This window comes from Leopardus geoffroyi, chromosome D2 (genome assembly GCF_018350155.1).
Source record: "Leopardus geoffroyi isolate Oge1 chromosome D2, O.geoffroyi_Oge1_pat1.0, whole genome shotgun sequence".
Taxonomy (NCBI): Eukaryota; Metazoa; Chordata; class Mammalia; order Carnivora; family Felidae; genus Leopardus; species Leopardus geoffroyi.
The window spans coordinates 55,877,663-55,900,438 of record NC_059334.1 but is presented as its reverse complement, the minus strand read 5'-3'; the positions used below and the strand labels follow the sequence as shown (position 1 = coordinate 55,900,438).

General features: G+C 35.0%; 1 long non-coding RNA gene across 1 annotated transcript in view; it reads right to left on the bottom strand.

The window, feature by feature from the left end:
* Window positions 1-612: 612 nt before the first annotated feature.
* The window catches only part of LOC123576875, a 39,605-nt gene continuing 17,441 nt past the window's right edge, over window positions 613-22,776 (bottom strand). The window contains exons 4-6 of the long non-coding RNA XR_006701619.1: window positions 18,261-18,496; window positions 1,669-1,745; window positions 613-775 (exon numbers count right to left, since the gene is read on the bottom strand). This is a non-coding gene — a long non-coding RNA (uncharacterized LOC123576875). The remainder of the gene's footprint in view (window positions 776-1,668; window positions 1,746-18,260; window positions 18,497-22,776) is intronic.

Genomic DNA, 22,776 nt, shown 5'->3' with positions numbered 1-22,776 from the left:
ATACTGAACTCCAAACGTGCACATATATAATAATTGATCTGAAAACTGTCGTTACAACAAGGGAGATTTCATTCCCATCAAAGGAATCCTTCCACAACATCACACAACTGAGCTGGACAAAGAGGCCAATTAATATTATGATTGGGTTTCTCTCAAAGGCCGGAATGGCTCCCCTTGTCTCTTGTAGAGCATTTCTGCAAGCCAACCTATTAATTTACTTTTTACATATTATAAACTTATATATATATACCTTCATATATATATATATATATATATACATATATACGTATGTATACGTATGTATATATATATATATATATATATATATATAGCAAAAACTGTAAAAAAATCTGATTGGGACAGAGGTATACATCAAAATATTAATATTAAAAGTGAAACTGCAATCGAGTTGTCTTCGTTGAAAAAAAATTTAATGTTTATCATAAACATTTTTTATTGTCTTACGAATTGTATTGTATTCTTACGAATTCCTTAAATATTGACTTATTTTATTTTTCTGGTGTTTTTTAGACTTTTGATATCCAAACATACTAAACGAATGTTTTCACTAAAATAGAGTATGCTTTGAAAATGTCAACCTGTAGCCAGACACAAGATTTTCTGCATCCTTTAATAAAAAGCACACTGAGGAATACTCCTTGTCCTTAAGGAAATTTTTTATCACTGGGTCTATTGGTCTGCAAGATGCCTCCTGGAAAACGCAAATGAGCAGTAATCCACCTTAGATGTACTTATATATCTTGTACTCATATGCCTGTATAAAATACACAAGGAGAAATCTTCTGTAAATACCAAAAGGGAGGCCCTTATCAGATAGAGAACATGTTTACAAAATGGATTTTATTTTGCATTAAACATCATCCCCCTCTCTCTGGTCTTCATTTGCATTCAAGTCACACACACATACATATCACAGAGTAAAGAAAGGATCAGGAGTTTTTATTTTTAATAGCAAAAAAGATGATAGCTGGGAATATGATAGAGTAGTTTGTTTTGTGTTTTGATGTAATTGTTGTTTTTTTGTTTTTCAAATTAAGAAATTGCACCCCTCTCCTCCACAGTATTTGCATTATTAACTTCATTTTTGCTTATACATATATGTTCATCTGAAAACATTGCAAACCTGTATATATGATATGGAAGAACTGGAATATGTGTGAGGTTTTTTTTTTTTTTTTTTTAAGTAAATAAGGTATTATTCAACCACAAACTTCTCTCTTCCCTTTTTCGTCATCCATATCATACAACCTCCACCCACTTTCTTGCCCACTTTTTGGATTTTGAACATTGGGTTAGCACAGAAAAAAAGAGTAAAACAGAAAGGAAGGAAAGAAGATGTTAAAAGAGAGAGAAAGAAAGAATACAAAGCAGAGAAAATGGAATCATAGTTTAAGAAAATATTTTGTAGTTGAGAAGGATAGTTATTGGGGATAGAGTTAATTTAATGCTGTAAATTGTTGATTCCTCTGAACACCTAAATCTGCTATTTACTAGCTGAGGGCACTTAATCTCTGAGTTGCACAGAATTATGCAATACATAACAGTTGGTAGATTGAAGACAGAAATCAACTCCATGGCGCCCACAGTACCCATGGTAGAAGTGATGATGGAGGTGATAGTCACAAAGTTTCCATCTTGATTACAAACCTCTTTCTCCTTTTAAATATATAAATAATGGTGATTGTGTCAGGAAGCAGATCACTTCAAGACAGTGAAATTTTCTCCTAAAAAATAGTATACGAGTGGGAATTACATTTCACTTTAGGGATTCACACCTCTGAATCATAGGTAATGCCATATTGTAATAAAATTACAATAAGCCTATATATACATATATTTACATAAATATATACAATATATTTACAAAAACAGCATGCTTTTAGTTGTAGATAGCTTGGTATGTCATAAGTATTGTATAATATTATATAAAGGATAGCTGTTACAATTGTAACTAAAGAATTAAATAATATTTAAAGAGTAAGAGTCTCTGAAAAAGGCTCTCTCCTTTTTGCTGATCTCTCAAGTCCAGACTCCCTACTTCCAATAATATAATCAAGTACAACCAAAATTGGAAAAATAACGATGCCAAGAACCTGGTAATCTAGCTTAAAATGGTCCCACTCTCTGATCAAGAATACCATAGGTTGGGGCGCCTGGGTGGCGCAGTTGGTTAAGCGTCCGACTTCAGCCAGGTCACGATCTCGCGGTCCGGGAGTTCGAGCCCCGCGTCAGGCTCTGGGCTGATGGCTCAGAGCCTGGAGCCTGTTTCCGATTCTGTGTCTCCCTCTCTCTCTGCCCCTCCCCCGTTCATGCTCTGTCTCTCTCTGTCCCAAAAAAAATAAATAAACATTGAAAAAAAAAATTAAAAAAAAAAAAAAAAGAATACCATAGGTTGATTACTATCTTCAAGCCATCAAACAAGTGTTAGTTGAGTTGAGCCAAAGTCCTCTGCATGGTTGTTCTTTAATATTCATTCAGCAGATATGTTCTTGAACCCCTTACCATGCGCTAGAAACTGTGCTTCTAATAAATAAGATGTAATCTCTCAAGGAGTAACTTGTTCAGTAGCAGATTCTTAATATCTAAAAGATTTAATGATTCAACAGAGCAATTCCAAAACTGGGATTTCAAATATAACAGGTGATGATCTTTTTAGGATAGGTATCCCTGCCAGTTTCCTCTCAACACATACTTCCTAGATGACTAAGACTTTAGATATGCTGCTATTTTTATTAAATTGTTACTAAAGATATAGTCACTCTTTCTTAGTTCTTTCAGTGGATACAATCTTCATCAATGAAGAACATTAAACTATATAAACTATACTGGCCTTACCGAAATATTTTAGGGTATTTCTCCTTATCCCCAATCACATCAAATTCTTTCTAAGAATCCCCGTATCCTGCGGGCAAGAGAGTAGGTGGCACAGATAATTCAAGTCCTTAGAGGAATAAAAAGAGGAAAGGTAATGCTTGTTAATTATATTTCTTTTAAGAAAACAAATCTGGTACACATATATGTTATATATGCTATTTTGTATATACTTTCATAAGTATAGTACATTTCATTATTTGATGTTTTAAAAGAATAAAGACGTATAAGGCTTTTTTTGGAGTGTGTGTGTGTGCATGCTGTTTGGTAGAGATTAAATACTATGTAAGTTGATTTGATTGCTTTGGAAAGTTTTTTTAAGGGTAACTCTAATTTCTGTGAGACCTGTGACACCGGACCATGTTAACATCAATAAATTACACTTAAGAACTTGTAAGAGTAAATCATCTGACTCATTACTCTAAAATTTCCAAGTTGCATCCACCTGCAAATTTTTCTAACTTCTCCCTTCAAACAAAAACAAAAACCCAGATTTTCTTGTTTTAAATAAACATATTCCTTAATACTACTATATATAGTGCCTCAGTGGTCCTGAAGTTGTATTAACGTTGATGTTTATGTTTTGTTAATATTGTTTGTTGGGGGAGTGGAAGTTAAGGGGATATGTAAATCTTTGCAGTATATCCTAGAATGCCTGATGAAGTAAATGAGAAACAATTATAAGATGGGAAAAAAAGGGGCGTCTGGGTGGCTCAGTCAGCTGGGCGTCCGACTTCAGTTCAGGTCATGATCTCACGGTCTGTGGGTTCGAGCCCCACGTCGGGCTCTGTGCTGACAGCTCAGGGCCTGGAGCCTGCTTCAGATGCTGTGTCTCCCTCTCTCTCTGCCCCTCCCCTGCTCATGCTCTGTCTCTCTCTGTCTCAAAAATAAATAAAAACATTAAAAAAAATTTTTTTTTAAAGATGGAAAAAAAACCAGTAACTCATTTAAATTAGCTTTACGTGCCTTGTTTCTATTGATATCAGGATTCTCCAAGGCAGTGAGGTAATCCTGGAGAGCCAGGATAGAGTAGGAGTAAAGGGTATAATGCAGCAATCGGAAAAGCATAATTTGTTTAAGAGGAAAGTATTAAATGCAAGGAAGAAGGAAAAGCTCTATTTGAAAACGTTATAGATGTATATGGAAAGGTATCAATTGGAAGCTGAAAACACAGAAGACAGCATGGAGATGAATATACAAAAACAGAGCCAGGATTGATATAAGAATAGATTCAGAATGCCTCAGACAGATGGAGGAGATAGATGACACTATCACAATATAAATTACAAAAGTGGCCCAGAGTTCAGTAAGTATTTCAGAATGTCTTCCTAGTGCCAGAGGATACAAATACCTGCCTCTGTCCTCAGGCATAAGGTTGAATAGAGGGATCATATAACTCAGTTTCCCCCCCCCCCAAAAGCCCTCATTTATACCTGTTTTCCCTAGCTCTTACATTTTCAGTCAAAAATATCTCAATTTAGTGATAACTGAATCATCACTGTAGCGATAAAGGAAAACGGATAGAAATCTTATCTGTTAAGAGCAAATCAACTCAGAAATGTTTGACTTGCCTTGCTGTTGTTCAGAGAAACTAAATCATTCTTTAATAGTAGGAAAGAAAGGCAATAACAAGAATTATTGTGGTGAACTGAAGGCTAATCAACAAAAAGGAAAAATTTGCTCATGATGTAATGGACTGAGTGGGTGGGCAACAGTGTTCAGCAGTGGTTTTGGGCATGTGGTCTCTCAGCGCTGGGGTTCTTTCTTTCCTCTCATATTAATTCACACACCAAGGGACACACACTAATGGGCACACGTTAACTAGGGCTCAGTTTTTTCATCCGACCCAAACACACATCACCTGAAAGAGGAACTCAAGCTCCCAAGAGTCATAAGAAAAATTAACCAAAAGAAAGGTATCAAACCAAATAATATATACCATCTGAAAAGAATTAAAACAGATTAGACTTTAAAATAAACATGCGGGGCGCCTGGGTGGCGCAGTCGGTTAAGCGTCCGACTTCAGCCAGGTCACGATCTCGCGGTCTGTGAGTTCGAGCCCCGAGTCAGGCTCTGGGCTGATGGCTCAGAGCCTGGAGCCTGTTTCCGATTCTGTGTCTCCCTCTCTCTCTGCCCCTCCCCCGTTCATGCTCTGTCTCTCTCTGTCCCAAAAATAAATAATCGTTGAAAAAAAATTTTTAAAATAAACATGCTATAAGAGACTCTTAAAAACTGAGAACAAACTGAAGGTTGATGGGGGGTGGGAGGGAGGGGAGGGTGGGTGATGGGTATTGAGGAGGGCATCTTTTGGGATGAGCACTGGGTGTTGTATGGAAACCAATCTGACAATAAATTTCATATATTGAAAAAAAGAAAAGAAAACTAAGGAAGAAGCCTACCATAAAAAATAAAATAAAATAAAATAAAATAAAATAAAATAAAATAAAATAAAATAAACATGCTAACTATATTTAAAGATACTGGGGAAGATAGTATACAAAGCAAGAACAAGAAATCATTGAAAAATGTAGAAATATTAAAAGACAGAAGCAAAAAAGTTCTGTCTTCTCTTATCAGGGAGAAAAATCTCCTCCAAAAACCTTCTTATGTTTCTCTGGCCAAGACTGAGACCTATATTCCCCTTTAGAACAAAGGGAATGGCAAAGCAAAACAGGGTTGTTGTGATTGATTTAAACCAATCATGATTTATACTCTGGGATTAAGTGAGTTGCCACCTGAGAAATAACAGCAGAATTCTATTTATATACTTATAATTGCTCACAGCATTATAGTTCTACATTTTCCAGAGTAAAGTATTTTTAAAGTTGGCATAAAGTGAAGAGAGAAGCTGAAGGAGACCCCATAACAAGCTATTTTTTATTTCGTAGATTTCCTAACAGGTGAGGAAACCTGGACCACAACAGAAAAGGAAGACATTATCCTGACAGTTTGGCATTTACCAAGTAAGTCAACTGAAAGTAAGAAATGTGTCCATGGAGAATAGGTCTTCACTTCAACTAATCCTATCACCAAGATGGACAATGTTTCTCAAACTCAAGAAACCAGGGATATGCAAATTGGCTCTCAGAACAAAGGCAAAGATCCAAAAGATTTAAATGAAAAAGAGGCCAATATGAAATTATACCACTGCCTTTTTCCCCTCTGGTGAAATGATAGAATTCAAGAAAAACACTCATAGAGATGAACATTTAGGGTTTTGCCAATAAAACTCTAAGACTCCAAATAATAACCAATCCAGTAAATGTTTAATTAATCACCTCACTTTTACTTATTTTTTAAGTAGGCTCCACACCTGGTGTGGAGCCCTACACAGGGCTTGAACTCAAGACCCTGAGATCAAGAGCTGAGCTGAGATTAAGAGTCAAATGCTGAGCTGACTGAGCCACCCAGGTGTCCCTAATTGCCTCACTTTTAAGTATAAACTTTAAGGAGCCAAGGATAAGCAGAAATTCAAGAAAAAGTTCTAAAAATATATAGATCGTTTTTTGTAAAAAAAACAAAAACAGGAAAGTAACTCTGAAGAAAGAGCATTGATGCAGCAAGGAGAAGAAAGCAAAATAAAACAAAAGCAACTATAATATCCTCAGATAAATAAGAAAAGCTATTGCATCTATGAAAGAATAGAAATACTGTGAAAAGGGGATATCCTGAGGCTAAGAAAGAGCTCTTGAAAATTTAAAGTATGCTGTAAAATAGTATAGTTTTGAAAATAAAATTGTAAAAAGTCTCTCCAAAATAGAAAAAAAAATTCAGAATTAAAAAATAGAAAACATAAAAAATTAAAATTCAACATTCAATTAATAGCAGCTCTAGAAAATGAAAAAAAAGAGAAACAAGAAGAATTATTAAATAAATAATACAAGAAACTTGTCCCAGAACTGAAGGACATAAACTTACATCCTGAATTTACTCACTGAATGCCCACCACAATGACCACACCAAGATATATGATTGTAAAATTCAGGATATAAAAAACCTAAAATCTTTCAGAAAGGAAAAGCGAATCACATGCAAAAGATTGTGAATAAAAATAGAGTCAGATTTCTCAACGAGAACACAAATAGCTAGACCACAATGGAGTAACACCTCCAAAGTCTAAATACTTAAAAAATGATTTTCCAATACAGGGTTCTATAATCAGTCAAACTATCAATTAAACACGAGAGAGGATTCAAAACATTTTCAGAAAGGGAAATTCTCCCAAATTTACCTCTCTTGTACTCTTTACCAAAAAAGTAATGCTTCTCTAAAATATTGCTTCCTCACAAGAAAGAGGAAGATACAGAAAGTAGGAAATAGGAAATGTAAGTCAGGAGAAAGAACAAGAAAAGCCCAGGAAGACCCAGGAACAAAACAAAATTCTCCATTGGCTCTATAGGGAATTGTGACAGCCCCAATTGTATAGAAGACCTACAATCTGTAATATAAAATCTTGTTCACCATGGGCTGGATAGGCTGAGAAAAACGGCTTCAAAATAACCAGACAGGGAAGAGAGACAGGAGAGGGGAGGAGAATAACAAACAAAAGATAAACTTCCCACTGAATTAAATTAAATTCCAAATTGCATAAAGTAATCTAATGCTATGACAGTAATCTATGAAATCAAACTTCAGAATGCAAATTCACTCTGGGGGGAAATAAACTGCCTCAAAAAGGTAAACGAAGGAATAATGTTATTAAAAAGAAAAGGCAAGGGTCATCAGGGTGGCTCAGTCAGTTAAGTGACCAACTTTGGCTCAGGTCATGATCTCGTGGTTTGTGAGTTCTAGCCCCACATCAGGCTGTCTGTTGTCAGCACAGAGCCTGTCTTGGGTCCTCTGTCTCTCTCTCTCTGCCCCCGGCCCCCACTTGCTCTCTCTCTCCCTCAAAAATAAATAAAAACATTAGAAAAAAAAAAAAGAATAAGCAAAGAATTATGAAGCAGGAAGAAATGAAATTCAAATAGATTGAGTTTTTTAAAAAGAATGAATTAGGGATGGCTGGGTGGCTCAGTCGGTTAAGCATCTGACTTTGGCTCAGGTCATGATCTTGCAGTCTGTGAGTTCGAGCCCCAAGTCAGGCTCTGTACTGACAGCTCAGAGCCTAGACCCTGCTTCAGATTCTCTCTCTCAATCTCTCTCTCTCTCAAAATAATAAATGAGCATTAAAAAATTAAAAATGAATAAATAAATAAAAAGCATCAATTAAAAATACAATTAAACTATCCTGGAATAGCCATTGAAATAATATGTGACAGCCTGGGGAAAGTCTATAGTGGCTATGATAGAAAAGAGAATAAATGTGAAGATAGCACTGAGCAATTTTCACAAAATGCAGCAAGGGGAGTTAAATACATTAAAATATACGAAAGAGCAGTTAATATACACAGAGATAGATTATCTCCAACACATATCTATTAGAAAAGTACCAGAAGTATGCCAATGTGTTAACGGTAGAAAAGCCGCGTTTGAACTGACAAAAGCTGCCCATTTTTTTGAATTGAAGAAATATAAGAGTTCTTCATTTTACAATGTACTACAAGCACTCAGTAGGATAAATAAAAAAACATACCTGGGCACACCATAGTGAAATTTAAGGATGTCAAAAGTACAGAGAAAATTGTTTAAAATTTTCAACTACAAAAGACAGATTAAATATGAATGACAGACTAATGACAAATTTTTCAATACTATAGTAGATGCCGTAAGACAATAGCTTAACCTTTTGAAGTATTAAGAGACATTGACTATTGGGGTACCTGGGTGGCTCAGTCAGTTGAGCGTCTGACTTTGGCTCAGGTCATGATCTCACAGTTCATGAGTTCAAGCCCCGCGTCGGGCTCTGTGTTGGCAGCTCAGAGCCTGGAACCTGCTTCAGATTCTGTGTCTCCCTCTCTCTCTGACCCTTCCCCGCTCATGGTCTGTCTCTCAAAAATGAATAAACATTAAAAAAAAATTATAAAAAAAAAGAGAGAGGCATTGACTATCAACTTAGACTTCATAACCAGGTGAACTATTATAATGAGGGCAAAATAAAGATATTTGCCATCATATGAAGATTGAGTTAATTTACTCCCCATATATCCTCCACAAAAGTACTATTAAAAGAATGAACTTCAACCAGAAGATAAATAAACCTAGGGGGAAAGGATGAGATTTAACGAAAACAGTGAGTTCTGAAACTTACAAAATATGTCTGTAAATTAATGAACTCTTTAAAAAAACATTTTCTTATCTTTGAAAAAAGTTGAGGCTGGAAATTTATACAATTATAGGATTTGGAGTTAGGCTTGGTATTCAATGAATAAAGTCATGTTATATTCAGAAAATAGAAATACTGAGTAATTACAGATATTATCAGAAAATTTTATACATATACATGTACTTTAAAAATGAAGGGCTACTATTAAAAGAAAAGACATATATTCTATAGTTTCCAAATCAAGAGAGGAATCAAAAAGCAGTAAAGGTGTTCAATTCAACATTTAAAAAAAAAAGATATAATGGTAAAGGTTGATAAATAGAAAATGCAAGTACTATGGTAAACAAAAATTAATCTAAGTATATCAATAATCATTTCAATGATCAAGCTTAGATATCGGAAGGTAAATTTTCTGAATACATCACAAAAATAAATACTATCTCTATGGTGTTTACAAGAGAAAACTTAAAGCCATACAGAAAGTTTGAAAGTAAAGGATAGAAAGATACACTAAGAAAATACTAAAGGAAGATAGGTTTAAAATATTAATGAGTCTGAAAAAGAATTTAAAGATAGAAGCTATATAGAAATGTAAAAGTAGGGGCGCCTGGGTGGCTCAGTCAGTTAAGCCTCTGACTTCAGCTCAGGTCTTGATCTTGCACTCTGTGAGTTCAAGCCCCACGTCAGGCTCTGTGCTGACAGCTCAGAGCCCGGAGCCTGCTTTGGATTCTGTGTCTCCTTCTCCCTCTGCCCCTCTGCCCCTCTGCCCCTCTGCCCCTCATTCTCTCTCTCTCTCTCTCTCTCTCTCTCAAAAATAAACAAACATTAAAAAATTAAAAAAAAAAGAAATGTAAAGGTATCACTACATATTAATAGTAAAAGGAACAATCCACCAAGAAGGTAACACAATCCTAAACTTATACATAACAAAAGAGGATTGGAATTTATAAATCAAAAACTAACAATTAAAAGAAAAACATTGAGGAATCCACAATCATAGAGGAAGATTTTAATATATCTCTATTAGAAACTGATGGGTCAAGCAGAAAAAAAAATTAGTAAGGATACAGATTTGAATAGTGAAATCAGCAAACTTGGTCTAATTTTACATTCCAGCATTTAAAAGCTAAGAAGAGACAAGTGGGGTGTTTACAAAATTTGAACACAATTTAAGACATGAAGAACATCTTAACACATATCCTAGAATCAATACCATACAACCTACTGATTCCAAAATGAGAACAAAATGACACTATAAACAGTATTGCATTTCACTACACATAATACTGAAATATGGATAGTAGGATGAATATTTTCTTTACAACTTTCAAAATCAATGAAATTTTGAAAACAGGAAAATTAAATATTAAACATACTTCATCTGTTATAAAACAGCATGCAAAACACAATTTTAAAAATTTATTAACATTAAACCTGCCTATCATCTGAATATACATTTTTGAGCAATAACTAATAATAAGCTATTGAAAAATACCTAAACACTACTCCAAAAGGGATAAAAATTTGATTTAAAATGAAAAACAGAAAATGAAGTAACATTTAGCGATTTTTGGAAAGTGAAATCCTAAAAACCATGTGTCATTGGTGACATCATTAGGTTGTAGGTATATTTTGTGTACATTTTTCCAGCTGTTTAAATATCTCTGATTGTATATGAGGATGGGGAAATAGTGAGGAGGTAGTTACAATTCATGTCAAATCTTTTCTTCTATCCTCCTACATGGCCAAATAATTCCATCTCTATTTGATGACTCTGAGACTATATTTTTCATTAGTAGTACTGTTACCATTTTGTTTCCAAGAAAACACTTCCAGTAAGTTTTAATATTCTTTAATTTATCTCAAGTAAATAAGAGTCCACAGAAAATTATCTATATCGATTTTAATGCTGCCCTGTTCATATTCCAGTCATTAAGAAAATTCTTTGACCTGGAGTAATAATCTTAAAATAAAAACTACAGTGATTGTCTTTTCCTTTCTCCTCTGGAGGAATATGGAGATTACACAAACATTTGTTTAATTCAATATCTTAATGCAGCGCCTATGTCTGGAAAGAGAGGATTTTTGCAGAGCTAGTGTTTTCACCATAAGCTCCATAGTCACATTTGTAGTAATAGTTGTATTTTGGTAGAATCATATTTCAATGGCCAGCTTTTCTAGAAGAAGTACCAACGTTTTCATAAAGTCATATTGAATCTGCCTTCAGAGAAAATAGATTTCGGAATTCAAATGATTTAACATCTTCTGAAACAATGTTTTCGTAAATTATATGTGTAGAGAAGCATCTCCCTGTCCAGTCCTGAAAAATGCTACCTCAATTTCAAAACCATTTTAAAAATATTGCTGATCTGGTGGAAAAGTAAGAAACTCAACTGGAGACCAGGGAAAACATGATTCCCCAGGGATAAGCAAGTAGCAGAGCCAGCAATTGCTGTCAGGGCACGTGCCATAACATGGCTGCCAAGAACTGGTGTCTTTCTGTAGTCGTTGTCTTAGGAAGAGTGAGTTCATTCAAAATGCTTTCTCTAATACGAAGAAGTAGAAAAATCACGGACGTATAGTGCAATGAATTTTCTCAGAGCAAAAACACCTATATAATCACCACAGATGTGGAAAAAAAAAAAGTCAGTACCCCAGAAACCCCCTCATAGCCTCTCCCAGTCTCTACACAACTCTCCCCTACCAAGAACTAATCACTTTCCTGACTTATATTCACCGTAAATTAGCCACCTCATTTTTGAACCTTATATAAATGATATCACACAGTATGATGTGTACTTGTATCAATTTATTCATTCAACATGTCATCCATTTTCTTGCATAGCAAACATATAGTAATTTTTAAATAACTGTGAACTATTACAGTGTCTGAATATATCAAGATATATTTATCCTTCTTGCTGATGGACAGTTAGCTTCCAGTGTGGGATAATCACAAATAATGTTGCTATAAACATTCTTATACATGCCTTTTGCCGCACATATGCACACATTTATGTTAGATATATATGTAGGAGCGGACCTGCTACATCATATGATTGTGTATATATATTTTTTTAAGAGAGGGAGCACAAGCTGAGGAAGGCCAAGGGGAGAGGGAGAGAGAGAATCTCAAGCAGGCTCCACACTAAGCACAGAGTCCGACTGGGGGTTGATCTCACAACCATGAGATCATGACCTGAGCTGAAGTCAAGATTCCGACACTTAACCAACTGAGCTACCCAGGTGCCCCATATATATTTATTTTTAGCACATTTTGCCATATCATCACCAAAGTGATTATACTAATTTGTATTCTGACCAGGAATGTATGAGAGTACTAGTGGTTTCATAGGTACACTAATACTCGTCATTGTGGTTGGATTTGTATTCTACCTTTCATAATGAGTTGAGCACCTTTATATATATATATATTTATTGGCTAACTGGATTCTCTTTTGTGAGGTGTCTAAGTCTTTGGCCATTTTTTCCTGTTTAGTTGTATGTCTTATTGATTTAAAGAGTTCTTTAGACACAGTATTTTGGATATGAGTTCTTTGTAGATGGAATGTGTCATGAGTATAGTCTCATCCTTCATGGATTGTTTTCAGTCTCCCTTTTCCCACAGCTTTATTGAAGTATAACTGGGATACAAAACTCTACACTCAATTAATGTATATAATTTGGTGAGTTTGGACATATGTATACACTCATGTTACTATCTCCACAATCAAAGTAATAAACATATCCATAACCTTAAAAGGTCTCTCTGTGTTTCTTTTGTGGTTTGTTTTGTTTTGTTGTAAGAACACTTCATATGAAATCCACTCCCAACAAATTTTTAATACCGTCCTGTTAACTATAGGCACTATGTTGTACAGCAGATCTCTGGAATTTACACATCTTGAATAATTGTAACTTTATACTCCTTGAATAATTCCCCTCAACCCATGGTGACCACCATTCTACTCTCTGCTTCTATATGTTTGACTGTTCTAGATGTCTCACATAAGAGGAACCATGCAGTATTTATCCTTCTTTGACTGATTTATTTTACTTAGCATAATGTCTTTCAGGTTCATTCATGTTGTTACAAATGGTAGGATTTCCTTTAGTGGTATCTTTTGATGAACAGAACTTTTAAATTTTAATGTAGTCCAATTTTAGAGTTAGGGTCTTTTTATGTTGCTTAAGAATTACGTGAGGATATGGAGAAAGGGGAGCATTTATGCACTTTTTTTGGGAATATAGTTGGTGTAGACACTATAGAAAGCAGTATGGAGGTTTTCCCCAAAATGAAATAGAGAACTACCATATGATCCAGCAATTCCTCTTATGAGAATTTATCTGAAGGAAATGAAAACATTAACTCAAAAAGATATCTTCGCCCTCATGTTCATTGCAGCATTATTTACAATAACCAAGACATGGAAACAACCTCAGTGTTTATTAATGGATGAATGGATAAAGAAAATGTGGTATACATATACAATGCAATATTATTCAGCCATTAAAAATAAGGAAATCTTGTCATTTGTGACAACGTGGATGGACTTTGAGGGCATTATGCTAAGTGAAGTAAGTCAGACAGAGAAAGATGAATACTGCATGATCTTAGTTATATGTGGGACTAAAAAAAAAAAAATCCACCAAACTCACAGATACAACGTATTGTGGTTGTCAGACATGGGGGTCGGGGACTGGGCAAAGTAGATGAAAGCAGTCAAAGGGTACAACTTCCAGTTAAAATATAAATAAGTCCTGGGGATGTAATATACAGCATGGCAACTGTAGTTAATAATATTGTATTGAATATTTGAAAGTTTCTAAGAGAGTAGATCTTAACAGTTTTCATCAAAAGAAAAAAATTTGTAATTATGTGTGGTAATAAATGTTAGACTTTTTGTGGCAATTGTTTCGCAATATATACACATATCAAATTATTATGGTGTACACCTAAAACTAACATGTTATATATCAATCATATCTCAATTAAAAAAAATTGTGTTCCCACCCCAAAAAAAGAAGAAAGAAGAGTTTTTCATATATTACTTTCTAGAAGTGTTATTGCTTAATTTGTACTTTTAGAAGTAGTTGCTTCATTTGTTCACCATCGAGGCCCATGATTCTTTTTTTTTTTTTTTTTTTTTTTAAGTAGGATCCACATCCCAAATGCAGGGCCCAAACTCACAACCTTGAGATCAAGAGTTGCATGTTCTACCCACTGAGCCAGCCAGGCACCCCGTGTTTCCCATCAAGATATCTAACATTATTTATTGAAAAAACAGACCTTTCACTACTGTTCTACAGAACTTTTTTTTCCCCTTTATCAAGTATCCACATGAATGTGTTCTATTTATGGGCTGTCTTCTGGCCAATTGTTCTATTTTTCTATACATATATCAAAAGAACACTCTCTTAATACTGTATATATGTCTTGGTATATGATGAGAAATTCTTTCTACTTTCCCTTATTATTCTTTCAAATTCTTGTGTATTCTCATGGTCCTTTGTGAATTTAAATTTACTGTGTATTTGTTTTTTTATGTGTCCTACCTTTTCTGTGTTCTCTTTTCTCCTTTTGAATTGATTGTTTTATTATTATTTTCTGTCTTTTAACAGATTGGTATCAATTTATTCTTTATTCTTTAAGTGCTTTATCTATAGCTTATTTTATTCACTCTTGACTTATTAGTGTCTACTGTATATTAGTACTTTATTCTTATTCTGGACAATGAATAGAGAACATTTTACCTCAATTTAATCCCATCTCTCCTGACTTATGTGCTATTTTTGTTCATGTATTTTAATTCTCCTTATATTTTAAACCCCCAAGTACATTGTCATTACTGTTTTATAACTGATACAAATTTCTTGCTTTCTAATGTCCTGCAACTCCAAGCTTCCAGCTGGGATCTTTTTCCTTCTGCCTACAAGAAATACCCTTTATTATGTCTTTTAAGTGGATTTGCTGGTGATTAATTTTTTTCAGGTTTTTTTCTGAAGATATATTTATTTCACCTTATTTTTGTTTGGTATGGAATTTTAGGTTGGTCATTGCTTTCTTGCACTATGTCAAAATTATCTTTTTAAAAATTTTTTAATGTTTATTTTTATTTTTGAGAGACAGAGCAGGAGCAGCGAGGGGCAGAGAGGAGACACAGAATCTGATGTAGGCTCCATGCTCTGAGCTGTCAGCACAGAGCCTGATGTGGGGCTTGAACCATGAACTGTGAGATCATGACCTGAGCTGAAGTCAGATGCTTAACCAACTGAGCCACCCAGGCACCCCTGAAATTATCTTTGTTGTCTCTGGCTGCCATTGTTCCTATTGCAAAGTCACAGCTATCTATTCAATATTTGTTTCATTGAAGTTAATGTGTCTTAAAATCTTTGTAAGGAGATAATTTTCCTTTGTCTCGGACTTCAGCGGTCAGTTCTTATGTGTTTAGTATGATTTTCTTTCTTATATTTATCCTGCTCATTTTTTTAAATACAAAAACCCTCAGTTTTAGAAATGTTTCATGTATGAGCTATTTATAAATGCAAGAAATTACCTGAAGCTTAGCAGACAAAACCAAAATACATTTATTATATCATATAGGTTGTGTAGGTGAGGTATCCAGGAGAAGTTTGGCTAGATGTTTCTAGCTAGATGTTTCTAGCTAGATGTTTCATGAGATAGCAGTCAGGAGACTTACCGGTACTGCAGTCATTTGAAGGCTTGACTAGGGTTAAGGATCTATTCCCAGGGTGTCTCACTCAAATGCTTAGTAAGCAAAAAATGCTGGTCATTAGCAGATAATCTCAATGTAATGTCACGTGGACCTCTCCATAGGACTAGCTAAGTGCCCTTACTGGCATGGCAGCTGGCTTCCACTAAAGCAAGTAATCCAAGAGACCACAAGATGGAAGGCACAGTGTGTTTCATGACATAGTCTCAGAAGTCATACTCCCTCATTTCTATAACGCCCTATTGGCTATATATTCAACTACATTCAGTGTTGGAGGGGACTACATGAGTGTGTTAATAGTGAGAGACAAGAATCAATGGAGGCCATCTTGGTGGCAGGCTACCACATTCCACCCTCTTTTGCTCTCAGATGCAAAACATACTCATTCTCAAAAGATTCATCTCATTACACCATGAGTTCAAAGTCCAAAATTCTATATCTAGATCAGGTCCAGGTGTGCATGAGTCATGAGTGTAGGTTCTTAATACAATCCCCTTGAGTACTGCTCCTTTTCATTTGAAGTCATGTGAACTACAGAGGCAAGTTATCTGCCCCTTCCATGCCAAACATAGAATGGTTGGTATAGCAGAGGATAACTGCTATACAAGCTCTTGTTCAGAAAGGAGAAAATGAGCACAACACATGGTCCACAGCAATTCTGAAATCTCACTGGGCAAAGTTTAGAAGTTCTCTGATTAGAATTCATTTCCACTCTTGCACAGACATGATTCACATTGTTTCATGGCTCCTCCATTTGGGCTCTTGGCTCTTAAATTTGAGTTATCTTTCTTTTTTATGAAACATACCACTATTTTTGGTCACACGATTTCCTCAGTTTGCTTCCTGCTTATAAAAGTTTCAGAATCCAAAGGCTCTTTTCCTTGTTACTGTCTCTGATTCTTTAAGTCCAAGTTAATGGTGTTTCTGCCAATACAAATATCTTTATAACTTTGTGGCTATGCTGTGGATGCTATTGGAATTTACTCCATTAGACAGAAGACACACCACAAATCTCTCTGAGGTAAGCCCTTCTTTACCTTTGGCTTCTGCTGATACTGTTGAGGGGAAACACACTTAAGTTTCATATAACCCCTATCTTCTGACTGAATGTCACTAAGACATCATCTGAGACCTTCAAAAGCTTTTTAGAGTAATACTTTTAAGTCCATTGTTAGGTCATGTTTTTTTAAAGTGCCTTGAATTTGAACCTTGCTAGGAAGCTATTTCTTAATTTTAGCATTTTGTGTCATTTGGAGAGGCTGGGAGTTTTTAATTCAATGATTTCTGACTCTTCTCCCCCAGATTTTAAAAATATTTTACCTTTGGCTTATGTCTCCTCTCTGATATTTTACTATAAGAAAAAAGATACAGAAGTGCTGTTCATAGGGGTACATGTACCCCAATGTTTATAGCAGCACTATCAACAACAGCCAAATTATGGAAAGAGCCCAAGTGTCCATCAACTGATGAATGGATAAAGAAGATGTGGTATATATACACAATGTAATACTACTCAGCAATGAAAAAGAATGAAATGTTGCCATTTGAAACAACCTGGATGGAACTAGAGGGTATTATGCTAAGTGAAATAACTCAGTCAGAGAAAGATGGATATCATATGTTCTCACTCATATGTGGAATTTGAGAAACTTAACAGAAGACGATGGGGAAAGGGAAGGGAAAAAAAAGTTACAAACAGAGAGGTAGCCAAACCATAAGAGACTCTTAAATACAGAGAACAAACTGAGGGTTGATGGGGAGGGCAGCGGGAGAGGAAAATGGGTGATGACCATTGAGGAGGGCAGTTATTGGGATGAGCACTGGGTGTTGTATGTAAGTGATGAATCATGGGAATCTACTCCCGAAGCAAAGAGCACACTATATACTCTGTATGTTAGCTAACTTGAAAATAAATTATAAATAAATAAATAAATAAATAAATAAATAAATAAATAAATAAATATTTTTTTAAGAAGAAAGAAGGCATTCTCAATAGTTTGCCTGAAAATTCTCCTTAGCTGGATCACATAGCTCTTCTGGTATATTTTCTAACTTCCATGTTACTATAGGCAACTGTTTGCTAAACTTTGTTTCCATACAACTAGAATCCGCTTTTTTCAACATTCAGGAGACTTTTTTCTCACTTTCATTTAAGTCCTCACCTGATGTCTCCTTGAAGGCCATCAGGCGTCTATAACAAACACATAAAGGGTCTTCATGCTTTCCCTAACCCAGGTACCACTGACTGCCTAGTTCCAAAGTTACTCCATATTTTATGTTTTTGTTATAGCAAGACTCCACTTCCAGGCTCAGCTATCTGTATTTGTTGTTTGTTTGTGCATAGCAAATCACTCCAAACTTAGTGGCATAATTCAATCAACATTTATTATTTCATATGGCTCATGTAGGTGAGAAATTTCAAAGTGGCTTACCTTGCTGGGTTTGACTTGGGGGTCTTTCCTGAGGTTATATATAAGATGTCAGCCAGGAATGTTGTTACCTGAAAGTTTAATGAGGCTTAAAAGACCTGCTTCCAAGGTAGCTTACTCGTGTCTGCCAAGTGCATACACTGGTTGCTGGCTGTGGACCTCAGTTCCTTGCCACATGGGTCTCTCCATAGGGCTGCTTGAGTGTCTTCAAGACATGGTAGTTTCCCCGAGAAAACGATCTGAGGGAGCAAGAGAGAAAGCTCATGTCTTTTCTGGCCTTGCCTTGGAAGTCACACTCCCTCATTTCCAGCGTCTTATTGTTATACAGCTAAGCCCTCTACATTGTGGGAGGAAGCTACACATGGGAGGAGAATACCAGAAGGTGGACATCAGCAGAGATTGCTCTGAGGCTGGGGAGCACTTTTCACCTTGGGAAAATCTCAGCTGTGATCTCTCCAAGCACTGTTTCTATCCCATTCTCTCTTGCCTCTCTTTCTGGAATTACAACCATAATTATGCATATATTAGACAATATGTAATACCTTTTCACTTTATTTACTGTGCCTCCTATATTCTTCTATACATTTGCACCCTTTTGCCTCTCTGTACCTTATTCTTTTTAAAAAATATTTTATATTTATGTAATCTCTACACCCAATGTGGGGCTCGAACTTAACGATCCTAAGATCAAGTGTCACACGCTCTACCAACTGAGCCAGTCAGGCGTCCCTCTGTACCTCATTCTTGATGCTTTCCTCTGACTTATCTCACAGTTTACTAATGCATTTACTAATTCTTTTCTTCTTTTAAATGACTCAACTATTTTATTCTTTATTTTTTCTTATTGCTTTCCTGATTATGCAGCTTTTGCTCATTGAGTGTTTACCACAGAGATTACACTATCCACTCTAGACTGATTAGAGTCTCTCTGCAATTAGTAATTTTAACTCATCACAAACAATGAAAGAACTTTACACATTTTAAATCATTTTGTTGTCATAGTTTTCATTCTCTATATATTTTAAGCCCGAAGAATTATTATTATCATTTTGTAAAGGCAACATTCATTTTTCTATAGCCACATATTTATCCTTCTCAGTACTGTTATTCCTTTCTGCATTTCTGTTCTTCCATCTGAGCCATTTTTCTCTTCTCTGAACAACCACCTTAAGTATTTCTTTTAGTGAAAGTCTGCCCGCAATACATTCTCTCAGCTTTTTTGCTGAGGGAGGGGAGCTGCTGAAAATGTCCTTATTTTGGTAACTTTGTTACTTTGCTTTACTTTTGAAGGATATTTATGCTGGTTATAGAATTTTAGCATAATTTTTTTTAATGTTTATTTATTTTGAGAGAGACAGAGAGTGAGTGGGGAAGAGGCAGAGAGAGAGGGAGACAGAAAATCCCAAGCAAGCTCTGTACTTACAGTGTGGAGCCTGATTCTGGGCTCAAACTCATGAACCCATGAGATCATGACCTGAGCCAAAATCAAGAGTTAGTCACCAAATCGACTGAGCCACCCAGGTGCTCCTAGAATTCCAGCATAATTTATAGATAGTTTCAACAGCTTAAAGATATCAATCTATTGCCTGCTGACTTCCACTGATTCCATTGAAAAGTCAGTTGCTGCTCCTTTGAAAATAACATCTTATTTTTCTCAGTTTGCTTTTATGATTCTTTTGAGGGGGGGAGCTGCGGGAGAGTCTTTGACTATGATGATCCCAAGCATTACATTCTTTGTGATTATTCTACCTAGGATCCTTGCACCTTCTTATGTGTGATTTTATACTTTATATGAGTTTTGGAAAAATCTCAGCCAATATTTTCTGAAATATTGCTACTATTCTATTCTCTTCTTCCCTTCTGAGATTTACACACAGTTAGAACATTTCACCATGTTCTATATATTCTTATCCTTGTTCTGTATTCTTCATTCTTTTCTCTTTGTACTTTAATCTTGATACTTTCTACTTATATGACTTCTAGTTAAACTGTTTTGACGTGTTTAATCTCTTATTAAAGTCATGCATTTGTTTCTTGATTTTAGTTATAATTTGTTTCAGTTCCAAATAACCAATTGATCCTTTCAATAGGCTTTAAGTACCAGTTGAAATTCTCCATATTTTTCACCATTTTCTTAACTATATTAATTATTGTTATTTTAAGTTCTCTGTCTGATAACTCCAATATATGAATCATCTGTGGGGATATTTCTACCATCTGCTTTTAATATGGTTTTTTGGTTATGTGGACCTTTTTATAGCATTCCTAATAATTTTTACTGGATGCCAGACATTGTGCATTAAAAATGTAAAGGTTTGGAATAACATTATCTCTTTCTTGAGCCAGTTAAGTTGTCTTCTGGCACATAGATATAGTGCAAGTAGATCATCTTAATCCTGTCTAGGCTTGCTTTTAGGCTTTATTAAAGATGATTTACTTTTTTGCCATTACTTCTTAGATATTTTAGGCTTTAAGCTAAAGCTTAGATACTTAGGCTTTTCTGTGGTTTCCTCTAAAGGTCTGTTGCATTTAGACATTTTCTCCACCTTTACCAATCTCTAACTCCATCCTGCCTCCCTAGCACCCTGCAGCTACTGAATCTCTGTTCAGTTCTTTAGCCTCAAAGATGCTTACAACTTTCACAACTACAACTCAGTATGGATAATAGATCTAAATGTAAATTGCAAAAGTATAAAAACTCTAGAAGATGACACAGGAGAAAATCTAGTTGACACTGGGTTTGGCAATGACTTTTTAGATACAACACCAAAAGCATGATCCATAAAAGAAAAAATTGATTAAGTTGGACTTCATTAAAATTTAAAACTTCTACTCTGCAAAATATCCTGTTAAAATAATGCAAAAACAATCTACAGTCTGGGAGAAAATATTTGCAAAATATTTGCCAAAAAATTTTTATAGAAGTTGTATAAAAGACTTTTATTCAAATATACACAGAAGTCTTAAAACTCAACAATAAGAAAACAAACAAGTAAAAAATGAGCTAAACTATGAACAAATGCCTCACCTGAGCAGATATACCAATGACAAATAAGCACATGAAAAGATTTTCAACATCATATATCATTAGGGAAATGCAAATTAAAACAAAATAGGATACCACCACACACCTATCAGAATGCCTCAAATCCAAAAACTGACAACACCAAATACTGGGGAAGATGTGGAGGAGAGTTATTTATTGCTGATGGGAATACAAATAGCACAGCACTGTCCAAGACCATTTGGCGGTTATTTACAAAGCTAAACATGGTCTTACAACACAATCTGGGAATTGTCCTCCTAAGGTATTTACCCAAATGAATTGAAAGAATTATGGTTCACACAAAGTCTACACATGAATGTCTATATAGAAGCCTTATTTATAATTGCCCAAAACTGGAAACAACCAAGTTGTCTTTCGAAAGGTGAATAAGCTGATGAACACACTGTAGCACATTCATGCAGTAGAATTGTATTTAGCAATAAAAAGAAATGAGCTATCAGGCCAGAAAGACCTGGAAGAATCTTAAATGCATGTGCATTGAGTAGTAGTGGTAAAAAAAAAAAAAAAAAAAAAAAAAAATCATACATCCATACTGTGTCTTAACTTTGATGAAAATACTTCTAAATGTAATGATTAATATGTTTTTGGGAGGGGTTGCATTGACATCAGTTACAACATTAGGGAGCTACCTTTTTTGTTGTTGTTGTTGTTGTTTTAATTTAAGAGAGAGAGTGAGCAGGGAAGAGGAGCAGAGGGAGAGAGAAAGAGAATCTTAAGCAGGCTCCACATTCAGTGTGGAGCCTGACACAGAGTTCATTCCTACAACGCTGGGATCATGACCTGAGCCAAAATCAGGATCAACCAACTGAGTCACCCAGGCACCCCAAGGAGTTACCTCTTTATCCTAGTTTGCTAAAGAGTTTTGTTTTTTTTTTTAAGATCATGAATAGATTTTGAATATCATCAACAATTTCCCCTATTTATTGACTGGTCATATTTCCAATTTGATATGTTAGTATGGTGAGTTACAATGATAGAATTTTTAGTTGTTGAACCACTGTTGAATTTCTGATGTGAACTTGGTCTGGATGTATTTTTTAGTATGTAGTTTGATTCAATTTGTTGGTACAGTGTGTTTACATCCATGCTCAAAAGTGAAATTTGCCTATAATTTTTTTCATTGATTTTATATGGCCTCATGAGTATTGAGTAGTTTCTTCTTCTTTTTTTTTTAAGTTATGTTTTCAACAGATTGTATAAGACAGTGATTAGTTGTTCTTTGAAAGTTTGTCAGAACTACTTATAAACCTATGTAGAGATAACATCTTTATTGTAGAGAGTAGAAATTTTAATACTGATTATGATTTTTGAATGATTATTTGACCAGGTTTTTAAAAGATTTTTTGACTTACATTTTCTTAGAAAATAATGTATTTTGGGTAAGTTTTATAAATTTATTGAATATAGCCATTCAAATTACTCTCCTAGGAGCTAAATCCTTCTCTTTCTTTC